The sequence below is a fragment of the Bos taurus genome, chromosome 11 (assembly GCF_002263795.3).
Source record: "Bos taurus isolate L1 Dominette 01449 registration number 42190680 breed Hereford chromosome 11, ARS-UCD2.0, whole genome shotgun sequence".
NCBI classification, from domain to species: domain Eukaryota; kingdom Metazoa; phylum Chordata; class Mammalia; order Artiodactyla; family Bovidae; genus Bos; species Bos taurus.
Genome location: NC_037338.1, coordinates 2,300,710 through 2,318,302, shown reverse-complemented (window position 1 = coordinate 2,318,302; position 17,593 = coordinate 2,300,710).

Below are 17,593 nucleotides of genomic sequence, written 5' to 3'. Positions count from 1 at the left end.
AAACAAACCACCATTTCCACTTCCTTGTCTGGATGCACTGGTAACCCACACCCTTTGCTTTAAAAGGATGGACTTGGTGGGAGCAGCATTAGAAGAGCGGCAGGGCCTCTGGCCTGGGTCTGGAGCTGGAGAGTGGGGTGAGCCCCAAAACCCAGGGTGTGGCGGGAAGTGAGGTCACACAGGCAGTTCTGCTGGGGTGCAGGTTGGTGCCGGGTGAAAGATCCATTGAAGACTCCAAGCTCACGATGAGTTCTGAGTGTATGTGTGATGTTGCCTGTGGGAGACACGAGGTGAACACAAATGCACACCCAAGACTATGGCGGCTCCTCCACATTGCTGTGAAGTCCTCTCAGCTGGCAGACCTCCTGTTAGAGGTCGTGGACTGTGGGTACACGTGGGTCTGCGTAACCCCTCACTGGGGAGCTGGGTGCTGGCCTTCGCCCTGCTTGGCACCTTGGCCACTGTCCAGGCTACGCGTGAACACTTGCATGGAGAAGCGGTTGGGTTCCTAACAGAGCAGCGTTTGTGCTGCCAGACAGCTCCAGCTTTCAGGAAGTTCTTTACATTGACGCCAGGTGGGCCTCATCCTGTCTACTGAAGGGTCAAAGCCCTGAGCTTGACGCAACACTGGAAAACTCTCCCGTGGAAGAACCCTTCATTTTCTTGAAGGCGGTGCTCGTGTGAGAGCTTTTCCCAGGCTTTATGTCACCAGCAACTTTTAAAAATCCTCCAACTTTTTGAGTACTTCTCTGGCGGTCCAATGGTCAAGACTCTGCCTTCCAATGCAGGGCGTGTGGATTTGATGCCTGGTGGGGAGCTAAGATCCCCCATGCCTTGTAACCAAAAAACGTGAAACAGAGGCAGAAGCAGTTTTGTAACAATTCAATAGAGACTTTGAAAATGGTCCACATCAAAAAAATGTTTTAAAAAATTCAACTTTTTATTTTGAACAATTCTATACATATAGAAAAGTTGAAAGAGTACTAATAAAACCTGGTATACCCTTCCCCTGCCTTTGCTGGCTGTTAACCTGTTGTCGTGTGTGCTTTATCTTCGCTGTATACACTGCTATGACTGGACTGTGTCCTCAAATGTGTATGCATGCTGGGGCCCTAACCCTCAACGTGATGGAGATAGGTCTTTGGGAAGTGATTAGATGAGGTCTTGAGGGTGGGCCCCATGATGGGATTAGTGCCCTTTATACTAATTGCTGCGGAAGTTGATCTCCCTCTCCACCACAGGAGGAACATGAAAAGCCAGAGCACTCTAACCAGGGACAGAATAGACCAGCATCTGAACCTCGGTTGTTGAGCCTCCAGAATTGTGAGAAATCTGTTGTTTAAGTCACTCTTGTCTGTGGCATTTCATTACAGTGCCCCGATTAGACTAATATACTTTTTCATGACCATCTGAAAGTAAATTGCAAACATATTTCATTAAATACTTGACCATGGTTTTTTCTTGGCCTTGCTGTGCAGCATGCCGTGTCTTAGTTCCTGACCAGGGATCGAACCTGTGCCCATGCAGTGGAAGCATGGAGTCCTAGCCACTGGACTGCCCGGGAAGTGCCTGAGCACACTTTATTTTTTTTTTTTTAAATAATAAAGATACTCTGTGTAAACTACACTGCAAATAGCATACAGATAAGCTGTCGCACATAATATCTAATAGCTCATATTAAAACTTCCTTGGTTGCTCCCTAAATGACTAGCAACCCATCCCCCAAATTAATATCCTGTTAAGTATATGTTGCATTTGTGTCCGTTGTCAAGAGCAGCCAAGTAGCTAAGTTGGCAGCCTGCCCTTTGTAATGTAGCTTCATGGGTGCTTAAGATAATTTAGTGCCTGCCTGTCCCGTGCTCAGTTATGTCCAACTTTTTGTGACCCTTTGGACTATAGACCCCCCAGGCTCCTCTGTCCTGGAAAATTTTCCAGGCAAGAATACTGGAGAGGGTTGCCATTTCCTCCTCCAGGGGATCTTCCCGACCCAGGGACCGAACCCGTGTCTCTTGTGTCTTCCGCACTGGCAGGCGGATTCTTTACCACTGCGCCACCTGGGAAATCCTTAGTGAAATGTAGTTTTCAAACTGGGAACTCCCATAGCTGGCCCCCACCCCAGGCTACTTACCCCAGCACCGCAGGTGCTGACAGCGGTACACTGTCCCGCAACCTAAAGGATACAACAGGCGGCAGCCCCCTTGATCTGCATACTGCTAACATAAGCTAAAGTGCCGTTAATTTGTCGCCTGTCTCGTCACACTGTTGGCTTCTGTTGTGCTTGATAGCACAGTCACTGAGCATCTACTGTGCCCAGCACTCTGCTTCATGCTTTTGTGCAAGGTCTCTTATAATCCTACCTACGACAGCTCTGCGAGAATGTAGCTCTCCCTGTTTTATAAGCAGGAAATGGCATCAGAGGTTAAGTAATTTTCCTACTCAAAGTCACACAGGAAGTGACAGTCGAGCCAGGGTGCGGACCTAATTTTGACCCTACAAAGACTCCTCGGGCAAATGGCTTCAAGCTGGGCCAGTTTCTCATAGGTGGCATGTTGGAATCCTTCCCAGGGCTGTTGACTTACCTTGGAACCTGGATTGTGGGCTTTCTTTTCATCCCCCGTGTTCATTTTATGTGGTTTTAGTCTTGCACTGCTGCCTAGCTCCATTATCCAGTTACCAGTACTTGGTGCTCTTTCTACGGGTATTAGAAGCAATAAATATAATTTCTCTTCTGAAAATTTCAGGACATACACCACTAGCGTGACACATGGATTAATATGAAGAGCTGGGGCAGTTTCCTTGGGCTCCTTGTGAGGTAGCATTTTCTAAAAATGTTTACTCACAAAGAAACTAGTCTCTGAACACAGCATAGTAGGACAGGAGTTTGGAAATTCTTTTTAAAATGAAAACATCTTTCAGAAAATGTGAGAACTCTGATTTCTAACAAATAACCTTCAGAAGTATCTTAAACTATAGGGACTTCCTGGTGGTCCAGTGGTTGAGAATCCACCGGCCAGTGCGGGGGACACAGGTTTGATTCCTGGTTGGGGAAGATCTCACATGCCTTGGAGCAACTGAGTCTGTGGGCCGCAGCTACTGAAGCCCCACTGAGAGCCCGTGGCCCACGACGAGAGAAGCCACTGCAATGAGAAGCCTGTGTGCAGCGATGAAGACCCAGTGTAGCCTTAAATAAATTAAAAAAATTAAACTCTGGATGGAAGTGATTTTGATGTAAAATGTGCTTATTTCTATAAACCTCAGTAGTACTTGAAAGAGTGTCATTTCAAAGGAACTCCTAGGCTATACACACTCACAGTTGCTTTAATGACCTCGTTCTAGTTGATTCTGGTCCACAGATGAACTTAAAAACTTTTTCAGACAGATAAGTTACAAATGATCTAACTTTATCATCTATTTTTAAAGAGCCTGAAAGTGAAAAGTGTTAGTCACTCAGTTGTGTCCAACTCTTTGTGACGCCATGGACTGTAGCCCCCCAGGCTCCTCTCTCCACCGAATTCTCCAGGCAGGAATATTGGAGTGGGTTGGTATTCCTTTCTTCAGGGGATCTTCCCCACCCAGGGATTGAACCTGGATCTCCTGCATTGCAGACAGATTGTTTATCATCTGAGCCACCAGGGAAGCCCAATTTTTAAAGAGCCTGCTGCTGCTGCTGCTAAGTCGTTTCAGTCGTGTCCGGCTCTGTGCAACCCCATAGACGGCAGCCTACCAGGCTCCCCCATCCCTGGGATTCTCCAGGCAAGAACACTGGGGTGGGTTGCCATTTCCTTCTCCTAACCACACCTAAAAAGATAGCATGGTTGTTTGAAAGCAGTAGTGTTTGGGTGTTTTTATGGTTAACACATTTTATCATATCTTAAAACTCTGCTGAGCACATGAATTAGGATTGTGTTCAGCTTTGAGGGACAAGACTGACATTGATATTCTTTTCTGAATGCCTCTGGTCCGGACACGGTTGCTCCCCATGAGTCCCGTGGGTCCTCCCAGACCCAGGCTCCTGCCTCACAGGGGGTTGAAATCAGTTACATCAGAATCTGGAGGGTGAGACGTGAGTATTGCGTTACGCTTCAGGATGTATTATAGTTTGTCAGTGCTCATCCTAAAAGGTGAAGTCCAGAATGGCGCTAGTCTGTTCCCTAGCAGAGGAGCGTCACTAGAGCAGGGGGCTGCCTCTGCTCACTCGCTCACTGCCCGTAGGCCCACTCCTCCTCCCGCCATCGTGTCTGTGCTCTGCCAGCAGGAGGCAGCAGGGGGAAAAGAGACTATTTTTTCCCTGAGGACACTTTGCAGGGTGGCGCACCATTTCTACTTACAGGCTGGGGACCAGAACGTAGGCCAAAGACCATGCCCCACTGCTGACAAGTGCCCAGTAAAAATTCAGAGGGCATTTTGGTGAGGAAGAAGGAGAGAGCGGAAGTGGGGGCATTTGGCAGGCTTTGCCAATTTATAGCTCAAATAGAGCTACAGTCACTTCCAAGACTCAGGACTTCGTTAAAAAGGCAGTAATGGTAGGAGGTATTCTAGTTTGCTAAGGCTACCATGGAAATCCCCCGGCAGTCCAGCGGTTAGGACTCTGTGCTTCCACTGCAAGGGACCCCGGTTTGATCCCTGGTTGGGGAACTAAGATCCTTTTGCCACACAAAAGAATTAGAGCCATCCTTGTTTATTCTCACAAGATCCCAGGGCACTGAGGTCCTGCATGCCTTGCAGCATGGCCAAAAAAACAAACCAAAGCAAAGCAAATAAGCAAAGTATCAGGGCTTCCCTGGTGGTCCAGTGGTTAAGAATCTGCCTTACAATGCAAGGGACAAGGGTTCGATCCCTGGTCTGGGAAGATCCCACATGCCGCGGGGCAGTTAAGCCCATGTGCCACAACTGGTGAAGCCCGAGGGCCTAGAGACTGTGTTCCGCAGCAAGAGAAGCCACCACAATGAGAAGCCTGAGCACCCAGCTAGAAAGTAGTCCTCACTCACGGCAACTAGAGAAGGCTCGTGTATAGCAATGAAGACCCACCGTAGCCAAAGAATAAATAAATAAATCTAAAAAAGAAAATCCTAAACACCCCCCGCCCCCCGCAGAAAAAAAAGTATCATGAACTGGTGGCTTAAACAACAAAAACGCATGGTCTCCCAGTTCAAGAGGCTAGAAGTCTGGGAGCAAGGTGTCAGGAGGGTGGGCCTCTCCCAGGTACTGGTGGTCAGTGGCCCTCTCTGGCCTCCCTTGGCTTGAAGATGTAATCCCCCCAGCCCCCGCCACGCTTGGCCTTCATGCTCATGTGGCCTCTTCCCCTGTGTGTGTGTCTAGGTCCAGATTTTCCCTTTTTGTAAGGACACCGGTCGTATTGGTGACAGGCCCATTCTATTTCAGTATAATCTCATCTTAACCTAAGAAAGGACATCTCAATGGCACTATTTCCACATGAGATCACCTTCCCTGGTGCTGGGGGTTAGGACTTCAACATCGGAACCTTGGGGAGCCGCGATTCAACCCAAAACAAGGGAAGATTGCAGAGAACTCAACTTCAGAATGACTTTTCAAAAGCAGTGGCCCTCCCGGGACTTCGCTGGTGGTCCAGGGCCTTCCAATGCAGGGGGTGTGGGTTCGATCCCTGGTCGGGAAACTAAGGTCCTACATGCCTCAGGGCCACAAAACCGAAACATAAAGCAGAAGCAATATTGTAAAAAATTCAACAAGTCTTTTAAAATGGTCCACATCAAGAAAAGAAAATCTTAAACAAATACAATCCATGCAAAAGCAATGGCCCCTTAGGGCCTCCAGAGCGACTGCCCTGCCTGGCCCGGGTCACCTGCCCTGCACTTCACTGTGGTGGCAGCAGGGGGCAGGGCTGCACCGCCTGCTGGAGCTCGCTCTCAGGCCACCTGTGGCTGCTGGAAGCCCATCAAAACGGCCGAAGTTTCACTGTGGTCTCCTTGGGCATCCCCACCCCCGCCCCAGAGCCTTCACTGGCATCAAGACCTATGAATCAAGGAGAGAGGAAGTGGGTCAGACAAGCGTGGCCCGTTTGGGTGTGCAGAGCAGGTTGGTGAGAAGAGGAGGCAGAGGGGAAGGAGGGCTTCTCAGGGCCCCAGCTCTGGGGCAAGGAGAGTGCCTGGGAGAGATGGGGGAGGTGAGGGGCCGAGGGCAGATAAAGGGGGCCGAGCTCGGCTTTGCTGCCCGCTCCGTCCAGCCTTTCTGCTTCGAGGGGCCAATCCTGTTCCCAGTCTAGGAGGAGGGTTGGCTCGCCCAGACCCAGCCTGGTGGGCAGGCTGATGAAGGGCTCAACTGCTGGATGTCCCATCTTCCAGCCATCATTCCTGCATTTCCTGTTGTAATTCTTGTTCGATTGCTGTATTTCTGCACCTAGAAAGAAAGAGATAATTCACAAGGAATTACTGAAGGCCCGCTATGTGCTGTGACTTTCAAAAGAACTGTGAAGCAGCTGGGCAGACGCCACTGGTTGCTGTTCAGTTGCTAAGTCGTGTCCAACTCTTTCCACCCCAGTGAACTGCAGTGCGCCAGCCTTCCCTGTTCTTCACTGTCTTCCTGAGTTTGCTCAAACTCATGTCCGTTGAGTCAATGATGCCATCCAACCATCTCATCCTCTGTCACCTCCTTCTCCCCTTGCCCTCATTTTTTCCCAGCATCAGGGTCTTTGCCGGTGAGTCGGCTCAGGTGGCATCAGGCAGCCAAAGTATTGGAGCTTCAGCTTCAGCATCAGTCTTTCTAATGAATATTCAGTACTGATTTCTTTTAGGATTGACTAGTTTGAGCTCCTTGAAGTCCAAGGAACTCTCAAGAGTCTTCTCCAGCACCACACAGTTTGAAAGCATCAGTTCTTTGGTGCTCACTTTCTTTGTGGTCCAACTCTCATATCTGTACATGACCACTGCCCTGGAGTAGACAGAATTAAACAGCTCAGCACCGAGGACCAGGGGTCTGCCCTTCTGTGTGGCCTGTTCTTTTTAAAAACTTATATTGGAGTACAGTTGATTTACAATGTTGTATTAGTTTCCACTTTACAGCACACTGATTCAGTCATATATATATACATATATACATACATGTATCCACTCTTTTTTAGGTTTTCCTATAGACGTCATTGCAGAGCATTGAATAGAGTTCCCTGTGCTATACAGAAGGTTCTTATCAGTTATCTATTTTATGTATAGCAGTGTGCATATGGCAATTCCAACCTCCCAGTTATCCCCTCCCCCCACAGAATATTCTTGACACTCTTTGGATTTTGCCTTCATACTCTTTTATTTTCCGAAGTAATAACTATGTGACTAAAAAGGTCATGAATTTATTTTATACATGAAAGCATGAAGAAAAATGATCTAGAATCCTTACAAGTCAAGGATTCAGTGTCTCTTCCCTACTTACTTGTATCTGTACATAATTTTTTGTAGTTTTATCTAAAGCTTTCATGCATATAGTTTAAAAAGTCGAATAATTCTTCTCTTTTGTGCTTTTAAACTTCTTACTGTATAAGTTTCAGGTGTACAGTATTGTAGCTCAGCGTCTGTATATACTCCAGAATGACCTCTCACCATCCAGTTGACCCCTTATCCACTTCACCACCTCCCAGGCCCTCTCCTCTAATAAACAGTGAGCTGTTCTCTGTATCAGTTTGTTGTTGCTTTTTTTTTAGTTTCCATGTATGAGTGAAATCGTACAGTATTTATCTTTCTCCATCTGACATCTCACCTAGCATAATACCTTCAGAGTCCATTCATGTTATTGCAAATGGCAGGATTTCATTCTTCTTTATGGATGAATGATATCAATAGTGGCTGAATAATCATAATCCATTGTATAAATATACCACATCTTCTTTATCCATTGATCCATCAATGGACACGTAGGTTTTTTGCATATATAAAGAGTCAAAAATAGTTCTTACCAAGTTTGTTGCGAAAACCTCTCTCCTACCATTTCCCTCTATCTAGGAACAGCCAGGCTCATCTCTCACAGCGGATTCTGTTGGTATTTTCCTCCAGGTCTCTAAATACTGGGCTTATATCACCACACCCTGATTTTTCATTCAGGCATTACACTTGGTCCTGCACATAGCCAGGGTTCCGCAACTATGGATTCAACTAACCATGGATTGAAAATGTTAAAAAAAAAAAAATTCCAGGGACTTCCCTGGGTTGACTCTACACTTCCACTGCAGGGGACATGGGTTCGATTCCTGATCAGGAAACTAAGATCCCACATGCTGTGGGGCAACTAAGCCTGTGTGCTACAACCGCTGAGCCCGTGCACCCAGCAAAAGGCCCCACACGGCACCAGGAAGACCCCGCTCGCTGCAGCTAAGGCCTGACACAGCCAAATAATAGTTTTAAAAATCTGGATTTAAAAAATCACATAAATGTGAGACCCTTAAAAAAAAAATGTGAGACCCTTTACCTGGCCTGTTTTTGTTTCTTTACGTATTTCCTCCTGCTGGCACTTCGCTGAAATGTAATCAAAGTACAGTGACCGGCATGTGTTCCAAATGAACAGTCTGATCAACTTGATGTGTGTATACACCTGTGACATTGTCACAATTAAGATAATGAATATTTCATCATCCACACAAGTTTCCTTGTGTCCCTCTTTATTTCCCCCATCCCCAGACAACCACTGACCTGCTGTGTCCATAAAGTAGGCTACGTTGTCTAGGGTTTTTCATAAATGAAATCCTACAGTAAGCACTGCTTTTTCCTTTTATTACCACAGTGATTCTGACATTTGTCTGTGCTGCACTTATTAATGGTTCATTTCTTTATATTACTGAGAATTAGTTCATTGAACGGAGGGATCAGTTGGTTCACCTGCTGAGGAGCATTTGGATTGCCCCCAGTTTTTGGCTGTTACACATAGAGCTGCTACAAACATTTATGTGCAAGTCTTCAAACATTAAAAAAAATGCCGGCGGTGTTGAGTCTTAGAGGAAGCACAGAGGCTCTTTGTTTCTGTGCTTGGGCTTTCTCCAGTTGCAGGAAGCGAGGGCTACTCTCCAGCTGCGGTGTTGAGGCTTCTCGTTGCGGTGGCTTCTCTTGTCGTGGGGCATGGGCTTCAGTGGTTGCGGCATGCAGACTCTGGAAGTGTGTGGGCTCAGCAGTTGAGGCACACTGGCCTACTTGCCCCAAGGCGTGTGGGATCTCCATTCCTGAACCAGGGTGGAACCCGTGTCCCCTACATTGGCAGGCAGGTTCTTAAACACTGGAGCACCACTCGCTCTATGTACGAGTCTTTGTGTGAGTATGTTTTCAAGGTTTGTTTTCATTTGGTTTTTTTAGGTAAATGCCTGGGAGAGGAATGGCTGAGTCAAATGGTAGTTGCATGTTTAAATATGCTTAGGTAACCACCAAACCGTTGTCCAAAGTGGTTGTAACATTTTATATTCCCAACAGCAGTGTATAAGCATTCTAGTTGCTCCATTTTCTTGCTAACACTTGTTGTGGCCAGTCTTCTTATTATGCTGTACTCTTGAGAGTCCCTTGGACTGCAAGGAGATCCAACCAGTCCATCCTAAAGGAGATAAGTCCTGGGTGTTCATTGGAAGGACTGATGTTGAAGCTGAAACTCCAATACTTTGGCCACCTGATGTGAAGAGCTGACTCACTTGAAAAGACCCTGATGCTGGGAAAGATTGAGGGCAGGGGGAGAAGGGGACGACAGAGGATGAGATGGTTGGATGGCATCACCGACTCGATGGACATGGGTTCGGGTGAACTCCAGGAGTTGATGATGGACAGGGAGGCCTGGCGTGCTGCGGTTCATGGGGTCGCAAAGAGTCGGACACGACTGAGCGACTGAACTGAACTGAACTGAGTAAGTAATGATATTTAGCATCTTTATGTGTTTATGGGAATCCATGAGTCTTTAAAGTACTATTTGAAATCCTTTGCTCATTTTTTATTTGTGTTTTTTCACTTCTTGTTACACTATAGGCATTTTTGCAATGTAAGAATTTTATTTTTTCTCTTTAATAATTGAATTATTATACTTATATCATCAAATTCACCCTTTTAATGAGTACAGTTCAGTGGTTTTTAGCATATTCACAAAGTTGTGGAAACTGTCACCACTATTTAACTCTAAATGTTTTCATTTCCCTGCAAAAAAAAATCCCCAGACTCATTAGCAAGCACTCCCCCATCCTCTTCCTCCCAACCCCAGACAACCAATCAGTAATCTACTTTCTGTGTCTACTGCATCAAATGGACCTTTGATATAAATGGAATCATACAATGTGTGACATGTTGTGACTGGCTCCTTTCATTTAGCATAATGTTTTCAAGTTTCAGCTATGCCTTCATGTGAGTCAGCACTTCATTCCCTTTTTAAAAAAGTATTTATTTTCATTTGTTTATTTGGCTGTGCCTGGTGTTCGTTGTGGCCTGGGGGGTCTAGTTCCTTGACCAGGAATCAAATCTGGGCCCTTTGTATTGTGAGTATGGAGTCTCAGCCGCTGGACCACCAGGCAAGTCCCTTCATTTCTTCTTATGACTGAGTAGTATTCCACTTGATGGGTATACCACATTTTATTTATCTGTTCATCAGTTACTGGACATTTGAAATTCCCCCCCCTCACTTTCCGGCTATTGTAAACAACGGGGTTCTGAACATTCAGGTACAAGTTTTTGTATGAACGTATGTTTACAGTTCTCCTGAGTATGTTCCTTGTAGTGGAATTGATGGGTCATGTGGTAATTCTGTGTTTAACTTTTTGAGAAACCACCAAATTGTTTTCCAAAGCAGCTGTACCATTTTGTATTCCCACTAGCAGCCTCTGAGAGTTCCAATTCCTTCACATTCCGAACAACACTTGTTATTGTTTTTTAATTCTAGCCACCCTGGTGGGTGTGATGTGGTATCTCATTGTGGTTCTGGTGTGCGTCACCTCAGTGACTAAGGATGTTGAACATTTTTTCTTATGCTTCTTGGCCATTTGTATATCTTCTTTGGAGGAATGTTTATTCAAAACCTTTGCTCACTTTTAATTGGATTCTTTGTCATTTTACTCTTAAGTTGTGTATTTGTATATTTTAGATGCAAGTCCTTTGTCTGATATATTTGTTGGGGATATTTTGTCCTTGTCTGTGACTGGCCTTTTATTTTTTGTAATGGTGTCTTTTAAAGAAGACACAAGTTTATAATGTTGCTGTCACCCAGTTCATCCGTTTTCTCTTTTGCATTTTGTGCTCTTATGTTCTAAGAAGCCTTTGCCTAACTCAGGGATGCAAAGGTGTTCTCCCATGTGTTCTTTGAGACATTGTATAGTTTCAGGTCTTTGCATTTAGGATTGCGATCTGCTCAAGTTCATTTTTATATAAGGTATGTGGTATGCGTCATGTTTGACATTGAGTATATTTCCAATTATTTTTTTGTTCTGTATTATTGTATATACATCCATGCTTCATGTTTATTTCATATTTCGTATGAGGAAGAAATATGAAATTTCCCTGTTTTTTTCCCTCCTCTTCACTGTATTCCACACTATCCTGTACCCCTTATAGGGATGGTTTTATGGTTTTTGTTTTCTGTTCTTTTCTTTTTTTTGAGAGAGAAAAGATACATAGAGATTTTGTTAATACAGAATATACTTTTGACTCAATGCTGCCACATTGCTTTCTCCTATATCCTTGCAAACAATTGGTATTATCTAACTTTGATTTTAATTTTTTTTTGCCAACCTGTAAAAGAATGTGTCATAGTTTTATTTTTGATTTCTCTAATTGCTAGAGAGTTTAAGTATTTCTTCACAGACTTGTTAACTATTCAGATATCCCTTGTATGAGTTGCCAATCATGGCTGTATACATTTCTCTATTGACATTTTTCTATACTTCCTCTATTTTTCTCCTTGCTTTGCAAAAATTCCTTGTATATGCTACATTAGAATTCCTTGTTTATTTTATTCATGAAATTAAATATTATATTCAATTTCAGTTTGTCAGTTTTATTTATTTTAAAATTTTTGTCTTTGTGCCACACAGCGTGTGGGATCTTAATTCCCTGATCATAGCCCCTGCACTGGATGTGATCTTAACCACTGGACTGCCAGGGAAGTTCCAATTCTTGTCAGTTTTAGACACTGCAAATATTTTCTCCCAACTTCTCCCCCATCTGTTAACTCTATGGTATTGTTTATTAAACAAAAGTCTTTCTCTTTTTTCCGCTGTGCCATGCAGCTTGCGGGATCTTAGTTCCCTGATCAGGGATTGAACCCGGGGCCACTGCAGTGGAAGTGCTGAGCCCTAACCACTGAATCAGCCGGGAAGTCCTGAGAGCTCTCATTTTTATGTGGTTGAATCCATAATTTTTTCACCTATAATCTATACTTTTAAACCTTTACTCCCTCAAAGTAAAAAAGATGTCTCCTACATATTCTTCTCTTAGCTTTAGAGTTTTATTTTACACATGTAGATCCCCTGGAGAAGGAAAGGGCAACCCACTCCAGTATTCTTACCTGGGGAATCCCTTGGACAGAGGAGCCTGGAAGCCTACAGTCCATGGGGTCGCAGAGAGTCGGACACGACTGAGCAACTAAACAGCAACAGCAACAATTTACTGTTAGGTAAGGGCTGTGGGATGGGGATCCAACCTGAAATTTCCTACCCTGTTTTCCCAGCTGTAGGTGCTAAACGTCACTAGCAGGGCAGCAAGGAGGCCAGGGATCAGCAGAGGGGCGCAGGGGTTGGGGGCCCTGAGTCTGACCTGGTGGTGGTTTTCTCCAGCAACCCTTAGCTGCCAGGGCTGAGAGTCGCATAAAGAGGACATGAGGACTTTTCAGGTGTCAGAGTTGGAAGGGCCAGGAGGGAAGGGCGTTCAGGGCTTTGCAGGGCCGGAAGTGCGCCGGATGGGCCAGCAGTGCTGTGGGCGGAAAGACGGGTCTTTGGTTCCTGCAGGTGTGGGCAGGTGCTGGAGACACAGGAACAGACTTCGGTTATAATAAGTGACACTGTGCGTGGGCAGCTGAGTGTGTGGGCTCTCACCCAGTGTGAGTGTGACAGGGAAGCTTTCACCCATCCACACACGGGCCAGGGCAGCCTAATGGTAGAGGAGGCGCTGGGTGATGCCTGTTGGGGTTAGGTCCAGGGGCAGCCACCCTTCCATAGGGGAAGGTTGGGTTGTCCTGAACGGGCCCCTCAGGCCAGGCAGGTGGCGCCCCTTCACCCCAGGCCACAGTGGCTGGGGGCAGGAAGCAGAGGGATTGGATAGATCCCGCCCTGGGCTGGAGATCAGGGATGGCGCAGGGGAGCCACCCAGAGTGGGTTTGTCCCAGTGGAAGTGGATGGCGAGCTCGCCAGCTGCGGCCGGCTGCCAGGCTGCTCAGGAGATGCCAGCCTCTTGACATGGTGACAGACGGGCTGGGCTCCTCGAAGACTCCCTTGTGTGGTGACACTGCCTGGAGAACATCTTCTCCATCAGGGAGAGGCAGAGGAAGAGAGAGCCAGACTGGGAAGTCCCACCTTCACCCAGAAGTGACATTTCTTTGTCTGCTCGGAGTCACGTGGCTCTGCCTCCAGGGAGGGGGAGGCCGAGGGAAGGGGGAGGGGTGGGGCGGGCTGGAGGGCACCTGGCGGGCAGGGCTTGTCCACGCAGGGTGTGAGGGGCTGTGTCCCCATTCAGGACTGGCTGCCCCTGGGCCTGCCGCGGAGGAGGGCTGGCAGGACCGGCTGGGGAGGAGCGAGGGGGAGGAGGGTTAGGGCCCCCTCGCTGCCTGAGGAGGGGCCACACGCCACCCTGGGCCCCTCCATGCTGTGTAGCTGTGGTGAATGTCCCTTCCTGCCCCTTCTCACTGAGAGCCTTGCAAAGGACCCACACAGAGAGAGGACGGGACCCCAAGAACGAACCAGGATGGGTTAGGGGCAGTGTTTCACCGACTTCTCCCTTCTCTTCTGTTCACCCCACGTTCTCTACAGTGTGGGTGGATGTCTGGGGCCACCAGGAAAGTAGCAAATGGTGTGTGCTAAGTGTGTGCAGGGTGGGTGTGGGGACAAGGCCCCTGTCCCTGGGGAGACAGGACTTGGGGTTGCCAGGCCCGCCCCGGCCCTGCTGTGGGTGACCTTGTCATTGGCTTTTCCCTGTGAGGTCACCCCCTTGGGTTCCCACCTGGTAGCTGAGGAAAGTGGGGCTTGGGTCATTGAAGGGCCTGGCCCAAGGTCACCGGCCCTACCCCCTCCACCTTGGCAAGTCCTCGGCTGAGCCTGCCCCGTGTAACCACAGTGGACACTGTCAGGAGAGCAAAATCCAGTGTAAAATCCCTCAAGCCCCCAGAAGGGGAAAACGAGAGGCCCTGTGCCCCTAGAGCAACCCAGGAAATGCGATGTGAAAACCCAGGCGGCGGGGGTGGGGGCCCAGGGCTTGGGGCCCCGGGTGTCAGCGGGTGGAAACAGGATGTGAGCAGAGAGGGGGCCGTGAGAAGCAAGGTGGCTCCCAGCTAAGGCAGCCACCTGGCGCACTGTGTTCTGATCACGGAAAAAGAGCCTGGGCCGTGTGGGAGTGGTCACATCCTGCTCCCTGCCAGGCCTCCCCCGCCCACCTGGCTCCTCGGCTCGGGGTAGGGGGGCCGGCGGGCAAGGACAGGGCCTTGCTCTGTGGACGGATGGGGATTCAATCTTAACAAGGGCTCCTAGATCCCCAGGGAGGCCTGGTAGCCAATGGTGAAAGCAAAAATGAAGAACAGGGCGGACAGCGCACTGGTCCACCCAGCCCATGCTGATGGAGGACCCACCAGGGCCAGGCCTGAGCAGGGAGCAGGGAAAGTGAAACTGCAGGGCCCATGCTGACTTCAGGGAGGCCCAAGTGTTGGGAGGGCAGAAGTGAGCCCGGGCTCTGTGAGACCCTGGGTTTAGCCTGAGGATCTGGGAAGGCTTCCTGGAAGAGGGGAGACCTAAGAGGAGTCTGGAAGGCGGGTTAAAGGCATCCCAGGCAGGGTCAGCCAGCACAGGGCACTGAGCTGTGTGGTCCAGTGTCACTGGGGGCCTCTTTTTGCCAGAATGTGGCCAGAATCTACCTGCTTGGCCTGCTCAGGGCCTTCGGTCTCCTCTCTGGCCTGGTCACTCACTAGCATTAACACCAGCATTCTCTTTCCCTGTCAGAGCTACCCCCACTCCCGCATACCCCAGCAAACCTTGGGCCTCCCCCCAGCACATACTGCCCCACCCACCACTCCATGGTGACAGCCATGGGAGTGTCACCTCTGAGGCTCCTGCTAAGTCATATCAGCCTCCTGGTGGCTCAGCGCCTTTCCTTGGTTTATGACCAGACTTTTTCTCCTACAGTGTTTCATACATATTTATGTTCATATAGCATACAGAACTTTCTCTTTTTTTTAATAGAAATGGTATCATGTTGCATGACCCTTCATTTGCAATTCACTCTTTTCACGTTGTCTTGGAGCTTGTTCCTTTTTACTTATTTATTTAATTCCTGGCTGTGTCGGGTTTAGTGGTAGGCCACGGGATCTCTTCGTTGTGGCGTGCGAGAGTTTTCTGTGCAGCCAGTGGGAGCTCTAGTTGTGGCATGATGGCTTAGTTACCCCATGGCATGTGGGATCCTAGTTCCCTGGCCAGGGATCGAACCCGTGTCCCATACACTGGAAGGCAGACTCAATGATTAGACCACCAGGGAAGTCCCTGGAAGCTTGTTCTGTATTTCTGTGGTAGATTAACCTCACTGGTCTTTTAATGCTTAGGGATCACACAAACTAAGTGTCCCATTTCACCCAATATAGATACTTGCTGCACTGGAAATCTTGGTACAGTTCTCTCTTTTCAGAGTGACATCCAGAAGAGGGGTTGGAGTCAAAGGGCATGTGCTTCCCACATTTGGATAGGTTCTGCCCAGTCACCCTCTAAAAATACCAAGCTGCACTCCCACCAAGAAGGCACAAGGTTACTCATCGACCCACCCCACTCCCAGCACTGAATGTGTGCCAACCTGGTGGGAGAATAATGCCCTGACATCCTTTCCATGGGGACAGAATGTTTCTCATGCTTCTTGGGCATTTGCATTTCTTAGCCCCTGAATTATTTTATTTTTTTTAATTTTTGAAAATTTTATTAAAAAATTAAAAAACTTATTTTAGCTCTGCAGGGTCTTAGTTTTGGCGTACGGGATCTTTGATCTCTGTTAGTTTGGGCATGGGGGCTCTAGTTCCCTGACCCAGGATCAAACCTGGGCCCCCTGCATGGGGAGTGCAGTGCCTTAGCCCCTGAACGACTAGGGAAGTCCCTTTGATCTGTGAATCCTATGTTGCGGTTCTTTGACTTTTCTTACTCACTTGTGGAGAGTCTCACATAAAGATGTGTGCCTCGCCTTCCCCACACTCCCTTTTCTCCTCCCCTGGTTTGTTTTTTTCCATGACTGCCATCTGACATACTCTATGTCTATTTCCTCATGCCTGTGCCTCCTCACCCCATTAGAATGTCAGAACCAGGAGAGCCGTGGTTTTGTCCTTTTTCATGCCAGTGTTTCCAGTATCCAGAATAGTGCCTGGCATGTAGTATGCATGCCTAATTAGTCTATGAATGAATACATAATAATCTTTTGTCTGTTATTTGTTTTTCAAATACTTTCTCCATGTCAGTCACTTGCTCTTTACCTTCATTTATGGTAAGTTTAATTGTACAGAAAATTTTAATTAATATGAGGTCAGATCTTTCCGTTTTTTCACATGTGGCTTTTGTGTTCTGAATTTTGCTTCAAGCTTTTTTTACCCCAAGTTATAAACACATTCTGGTATATATTTTCCTTAAGGCTTGTATTTTGGGGTCTTATTTAAATGGTTTATTTCCCATGAAGTATATTTTTGTGACTGATAGGAGATATAGGTAAAATTTTTTTTAATGAACAATATACTCTTGCTGTATGTTAAAAAGGCCAGTCTTCACTCTGTTGGTTTGAAATGTTGCCTTTATCATTAATGGGTCTTTGAATTTCTAATTGCTTCCTTTTGCATATTACTACGCCTAGATGGACCTTTGTTGGCAAAGTAATGTCTCTGCTTTTGAATATGCTATCTAGGTTGGTCATAACTTTCCTTCCAAGGAGTAAGTGTCTTTTAATTTCATGGCTGCAATCACCATCTGCAGTGATTTTGGAGCCCAAAAAGATAAAGTCTGACACTGTTTCCACTGTTTCCCCATCTATTTGCCATGAAGTGATGGGACCAGATGCCATGATCTTAGTTTCCTGAATGTTGAGCTTTAAGCCAACTTTTTCAATCTCCTCTTTCACTTTCATCAAGAGGCAGAAACTCTGGGCTGGAAGAAGCACAAGCTGGAATCAAGATTGCCGGGAGAAATATCAATAACCTCAGATATGCAGATAACACCACCCTTATGGCAGAAAGTGAAGAGGAACTAAAAAGCCTCTTGATGAAAGTGAAAGAGGTGAGTGAAAAAGTTGGTTTGAAGCTCAACATTCAGAAAACTAAGATCATGGCATCTGGTCCCATCACTTCATGGGAATGTATGGATGAGAGTTGGACTGTGAAGAAAGCTGAGCCCGAAGAATTGATGCTTTTGAACTGTGGTGTTGGAGAAGACTCTTGAGAGTCCCTTGGACTGCAAGGAGAT